The sequence below is a fragment of the Nanorana parkeri genome, unplaced genomic scaffold, assembly GCF_000935625.1.
Source record: "Nanorana parkeri isolate BGI_ZX_2015 unplaced genomic scaffold, ASM93562v1 scaffold1269, whole genome shotgun sequence".
NCBI lineage: Eukaryota > Metazoa > Chordata > Amphibia > Anura > Dicroglossidae > Nanorana > Nanorana parkeri.
In genome coordinates this window covers 162,260-167,735 of record NW_017307537.1, presented here as the reverse complement: position 1 = coordinate 167,735, position 5,476 = coordinate 162,260, and positions in this window count along the sequence as shown.

Below are 5,476 nucleotides of genomic sequence, written 5' to 3'. Positions count from 1 at the left end.
TATATACACGCACACACACACACTAATCCATCCTTTCGGCCAGAGCTCAGAGCTGTCAGAGCTCCGGCCAAAAGTAACTAGTAAGGCCTGGTTCACACCTGGGCGTTTTGTAGCGCGTTCCTACGCTCTGCAAAACGCTCAAACACCGAAATCCCATTATTTCCTATGGGTATGGTTCACACCTGGGCGTATTACAGGCCGTATGAACGCGCTACAAAACGCCCAAAGAAGTACAGGAGCTTCTTTGGGGGCGTATTTGCCGCGCGTATCCATTGGGATACAGCCAAGTAGCCCTCGGAAACGCGTGTTTGTTTAACCGCAAATCGCGGTAAAAACGCGTGACAAACGCGCATATTCGATACGCCTAGGTGTGAACCCAGCCTTAGTGCCAGCATTTATAGGACCTTGTAACTGCTCCCGCAAGTCAGGAATGCAGTCCGTGACCGTGTGTCTGACTTGTCAGCTGGCTGTGGGCCACATGGAACCGGTTTGCGTTCCGCAATTGGCCTACGTGCCGGTACTTTGAGACCCCTGGTCTAGGACAAAATAGCTATTTTGGAAAAATTCTCCAGTTTAGCCATGTTGACTGAGATTGTTCACTTCTGCTGCCTTCTCCAAACTTTTCACCCCTAGTGAATAACCCTGTCAATAAATTGCCTGTTATAATAGTATTGTAAGTACAAACCAGCATGGATTTATGAAGGACCATTCTTGTCAGACCAACCTTTCAACATTCTATAGGCACTGGCCAGTAATTTAGGCAGAGGGGGACCAACTGACACAGGTATCTGGACTTTGCTAAAGCACCATCTTTAGCAAAGCCGCTGCTGTAGCACCATCTAGGAGAACTGACACTGCTACGCTAGGAGGAGGCCGAGGAGCCTCTTACCTAGAGCAGTACAAGGCACGTGGGGACCCCCTCAACTGTGGGTTGCGACCCACAAGTTGAGAACCACTGTTATAGAGCAAGACCTAGAATATATAGAACAAGAACAAGAATTACTACAGCAAGATCTAGATGCAATTTAATATTGTTACATGTAAAGTCAGGCACGTGGGAGCTAAGAACATGCATGCAAAATACCCTTTAGGAGATGCTCTGCTGGGGAAGTCGGATGGAAATACTGTAGATGTGGGGGGTCCTTATAGACTACAAACTCGGCAATAGAAATGAATGCCAAGCTGCAGCTAACCGAGTGAGCAGAATACTGCCCTGCTGTAATAGAGGGATGTTTGCAATGAATAGAAACATCATTCTACCACAGGGTTGCCCATTAGGTAGATCGCGATCTGTCAGTAGATCGCAAAGCGAACACTGGTAGATCGCGATCAGCTCACTGACCTGTGTCCTCTCCTCCCGCGGTGCTCGTGTGGCTGAATGTGTCAGACACCGCAGGTGGGAAGGAGAGAGGAGACTTGGGAAGCTGCTGCACTGGAGGTAAGAAAAGACAGACAGGAGAGAGACAGCAGAGAAAGTGAGAGAAGAGACAGCAGAGAGAGAGAAGAGACAGCAGAGAGAGAGACAGCGGATAGAAACAGGGGAGAGAGAGCGCGAGGAGAGAGAGAAGAGAGGGCCGGTTCACACCACAAATTCTGCGTTCCAGAGTGTTCGGCCTCTAGAACGCATTGGAACACAAGCCGGCTGGCTCTCTGCGGGAGGGGGCGTGGTGGAGCATTGAAGTCAATGGCACCACTGCCGCGCCCCCCGCCCTCAGTGTGATCGTCCGCACCAGCGCGATCTGCAAAAATATACAAAAATGCAGCATTTTTGCCGATCGCACTGGCCCAGAACGCAGGCATTAATGTGCCTGCATTCCTGGTGCGGCGATTGCACTGGGGGCGTGGCTGTGGTGCCATTGACTTCAATGCACTGCCACGCCCCCTCCCGCCCCTGAATACAGGTTTTTTTTCGTTGGTAGATCTCATTGAGCTTGTCATTTGGAAAGTAGATCTCCAGATGAAAAATTGTGGGCGGGGCTTTCTACCACTTTAGAAAACACTGGTTCAGCCGCATCTTCACTATGCAACTTAGTTATGGTCACCATCAGGAAGGATGCCCTTGAACAAAAGAAAATTCAGAGCAGGGCAACGAAATTAAAAAAGGGGCCAATGGAGCGCCTAAGTTACAAACTGCAGTATAGGGAATACACTGTTTAAACTAAGATCTCTGAAGATGACATGGGGACACAACAAGAAGTTGATTGCAGAAACGGCACCAGCACACCAAATCCTTATAGGATCAAAGTTCGTAGATTTTATTGCAAACTCATGTCAGTTACACAAGCGCTTTCGGGGCCACACAGGGTCCCTTCATCAGGCATATGCCCACAAGAAGTTGGACGCAATGCAATTTAATTTAAAGGAGAACTATGAGGTGAGTGATTTCCACTCATCCTCATAGTTAGAGCCGACCTGTGACAAAGAATCTGTCACAGGTCAGCTCTATAGATCGGGAAGTGAGCAGAAACATGCAGCCGATCCGCTCACTTCCCGATCGTCTCCCTGCAGTGAGCGGTGACTGTCAGCCACCGCTTCCCGCAGGGATTCCCCTCTCCGTTCCGCCAGGGCTGGGGGAGGGGGCGGGCACAGCTGGCTCTGCCTCTAGATAGGCGGAGCCAGCTGTCACTCACAGCTGGGGGGATCTCAACAGTATTGTCAGGATCCGTCCCAGCTGCGGCGCTCTCAGTATATCGTGGGCAATAGCCTGTGATATACTGAGCTTTGGGTGATGGGAGGACGCTAGTTTATGTCCTCCCGTGACCTAAAGAGAACTATGGGGAAAAGCACTTACCTCATAGTTCTCTTTTAAGACTGCATAAGGGTTTTTCTTTTGGTTTTTTTACTGTCAGAGCAGTAAAAATTTGGAATTCCCTTCTGCAGTTAGTAGAATTGGCTTTATGGATTGATAACTTCAATAAACATTTAAATGGGTCTCTCAGGTCACCGAATATACAGCAATATGGGAGTTGTCATCAACGGGTGTACACATATATACAGTATTGAACTGGATGGACCTGTGTCTTCAACCTTACCAACTATGTCATTTAGTATTTAAGCATATCCAACAGTTGTGTGTACTTCCAACCTATGCATCTGGAATCCCGGGCCGCAAACGAAGACTGAGACATTAAAATATATGTAAACCCAATCACTAAATTTGCATATAAGCTTTCACATAAAACCTGGAGATCCTGCCATGAAGATCCTTGCTATGAAATGACAATATCCTGTCCCTGTCTTCCACTTGTGGTCCTGCATTGTCACCCTGTCATATGCCCACCAGTGAAGACTACAAACGGCAGTTGTTGCCATCAGGAAACCTGAGAAATGCCATGCAGCCAGGGCCGGTGCTAGACATTTTGTGCCCTAGGCAAGACCAGCTACCCCTCAGCACGCACGGCCCCATTCTCCTGCTGGATAGCTTCCACGGGCGGTAGATGGATGTAAGCAGCCTGGACAGTAGCTAGACTGCTATTGGCTATTTTAATTTGAAATGGCCAATAGCAGACTGGCTATTGAAACACCAACAACTGACCAGAGGAGCGGACCTGAGAGAGAAAGTTGTCTCTCAGTTCTGCTCCTCTGCCCAGTGGGCGGGTGCAATAGCCAGCCTGCTATTGGCTTTTGCAATTTGAAATGGGGGGGACCATGGTGTGGGTGACTGGTCGAGTCTGCGCCCTAGGCAGCAGTGCGCCCTAGGCGGCTGCCTAGTTTGCCTAGTGGCAGCACCGGCCCTGCATGCAGCCAATGCTGGAGTGCATGTGGACAGGTTGCAGGAGATCATCAGTGTCGATACGCAACAAATGATTAAAAAGGTGAAATAAAGTTTTTTTGTACCCACTGTAAAGTCCTTTTCTTGCAGTCCACTGAGAGACACATGAAGTCTTCAACCTTCAGGTTATATTGCCGCCTACAGGAGGACTGCACACTGGCAAAAAAAAACTGTAGACCAGCCCAGAATAACCCCTCATACTACCAGCATGCCTTAGTTTTGTAGCAAAGCAGTACCAAGGGCATGATCATAAGGGGTGGGACCTGTGACCCTCAATGGACTCCAAGAAAAGGATTTCACAGCAAGTACAAAAGTCCTATTTTCTTTTTTTCTCAGGGTCCATCCGGGATGACACGTGCGACCGTACAGTAGAAACGGTCGCACGCCTTCCATACACTGCACGATTCTCGTACGATCGCGGGATTTCCCGCGATTCTTGTATGAGAATCGTGCAGTGTATGGGCACCTTTAGAGATACTCACACATCCCAAACCAGATCCGAACAATGGAGGGAAATTGCCTTCTGGGGAACTGAAGCCAGGCGGGGATGGAAGAATAATGTCCTGGTTGAGGTGAAAGGCAGAAATGCAGGCACGTTACCACAAAAGCCAGGCTGAGGACGACTGTGCCAGATAGCTGCTATTGAAGGGACACGCTGCCGCAGTGATGTAGAGAATAGTCTTGGTTGAGTCACTTTTTTTGTTCACAGGGGTGAAGTTTGTCTTTCGATGCACGCATCACGGACCAAAAAAGAAAACGTATGTTTGTGTTTAACACGCCAGGGCTGATGAAAAGACATACATCCTCCTAGGACACTAGCAAACTGAGGCATGCTGGTAGTAGGGTGGGTTATCCTGAACTGGCCTACAGATTTTTTTTGTTTGTTTGCTGATGTACATGCCTACTGTAGGCAGCAGCATAACCTGAAGGTCAAAGACCTCAGGTGTCCCTCAATGGACAAGAAAGAAGAGGATGTAACCATGAAGGAACCCTCTACGGAGGGGGAATCAGAAAATAGGACTAAAAATCAAAGTAATCTTTAAACTACACAGGTAGAATGGTATCAAAGAGACCTCAGAGTGGTTTAACTCTCCAAACACTCCTAACAATTTTATTATGGGTTTTGTATAATTATGCATTTGTGCTTTAAGCATGGTTTAATTTTACCCCTTGGAAAAAAAAATCTTAGCCCTTGCCCATCACAAGCTTTCTCTTGATCATTACTCCCATTTGATAGCAATGTGCATAACTGCTTTCTGAAAGGCAACCTATAATTATATTAGGGTGGTACTGGATTTTCCATAATAATGCCACCATGAGAATTCCACAAGAAAAGAATGAGGGGATCAGGTTAGACTAAACAACATTGTAGACCACAGGCTGAATAACAGCTCGCAGTGTCAGGCTGCAGTAAACAAAGCAAGTAGAGTCCTTTCCTGTATTAATAGGGGAATGTTTGTTTTGCAGGGACAAGTCCGTAATTGTGCCACTGTATAGATCACTGGTTCGGCCTCATCTGGAGTATGCGGTCCAGTTTTGGGCACCAGTGAACAGGGGTGATGTCCTTGAACTGGGGAGGGTCCAGAGAAGGGCAACCAAAATCATAAAGGGGATGGGGGACCTGAGCTATGAGAACAGGCTACTAAAATTAAACATGTTCTCCTTGGAAGTAAGGAGATTAAGGGGGGGGGGGGGGGGGGGGGG